Raw genomic sequence first — 1,519 nt, 5'->3', positions numbered from 1 at the left:
GAAAGAGCAACAACAACAATACGAACAACAACAATAGTAATAATAATTAATTTTTATATAGCGCTATAATACAAGCATAAGCAAGCTCTAAGCGCTTTACAATCCAGTACCTAAAGTGAAACAAGAAAGCATATAAAAAGTAGTAAAAACATAAAGCAAAATCATTAATATTATTTTTTTTTAATTTTAAAAACACAATGCATAAAACTCACAAAGTAGCATACTATCAATACTGCAACTGTTACACTCTAACACACACTAACACCCATGCACAGACACACACATGATTAAACGGCTGAAATGACAGCAATTTTCACTTAAAATACATACATACATGTAAAAAGGAACATAACTGTAATCTGCGTGCCACAGATAAGAACCATTAGTCATCGTCACCATGGTAAATAGAAGAAGAAGTAGATGAAGAAAGCAAGAAGGAAGGAAGGAAAGGAAAAGAGGAAAGAAAGAAGGAGGGAAGGAAGGAAGGAAGGAAAGGAAAAGAGGAAAGAAAGAAGAAAGGAAGAAGGAAGGAAGGAAAGGAAAAGAGGAAAGAAAGAAGGAGGGAAGGAAGGAAGGAAGGAAAGGAAAAGAGGAAAGAAAGAAGAAAGGAAGAAGGAAGGAAGGAAAGGAAAAGAGGAAAGAAAGAAGAAAGGAAGAAGGAAGGAAGGAAAGGAAAAGAGGAAAGAAAGAAGAAAGGGAGGAAGGAAGCAAGAAAGAAAGAAGCAAGCTCAGTACCTTCATCAGCAACTCTACTCTCAATAGAAAACTGAAATAGATAGGATAAACTCGTGACACAAGTTGCGCATAAGAGTTCGTCACGTGTTTGTGTGTGTGTTGGTCTTTAAATATATGATTGGCATTCGTTTCTCAGGAGAGAGGGGAAGCAAAACAAAACGGAAACAACCACTTGCTGTTTAGTTTCATTACGGACTGCTCAAGTTATCAAAGTCAAAATGTTAAATATTCCTTCATCGTCATCAATATAAACAAAATAGTCTCAAAGTCTGTGGCCTTTCATGCCCTGCTCTCATGGTGACCTCAGTTTCGATACCCCTCCACTTCCGTGCTTGGGGTGAGTCCTATCAATGTCGTCAGTGTCGGCAGATTCATGAGGGGCTATTGTTTGAAGGACGTGGTGGCGGTCTCCACTCTGGGAGGGACGCTCACTCAGTCTGGCTCCGCGACTAAGCCATTATTGTCGTTAGTAGGTGGTGTCCTAAGTACGTTAAAACAGAACAGGCACCACTGAACACCACCGAAGTGACTCAGCAGCAGTGCAGGGTCTCCTCTGGTGTTTGGCCTCCTGGCGACCTAACATCGATGGTTCCCTGTGGACTGCCGACGCTAGAACTGCTACGGACGAACCCGCGTGTGGCCGTGTATGGGGGAATCTAAATGAGCGGCGTGGGAGTAATGCCACTGAAACGGTGCAGTTGATGGGGCAGCAAAAAATAAAAAAAAAAAAAAAAAAAAAAAAGGTAAATAATACATCTTTGCCTTAGTGTGTATGTGTGCCTTC

The sequence above is a fragment of the Babylonia areolata genome, chromosome 6 (genome assembly GCF_041734735.1).
Source record: "Babylonia areolata isolate BAREFJ2019XMU chromosome 6, ASM4173473v1, whole genome shotgun sequence".
In the NCBI taxonomy this organism is placed as follows: domain Eukaryota; kingdom Metazoa; phylum Mollusca; class Gastropoda; order Neogastropoda; family Buccinidae; genus Babylonia; species Babylonia areolata.
The sequence above is the reverse complement of the archived record's forward strand: the minus strand, read 5'-3'. Positions refer to the sequence as shown.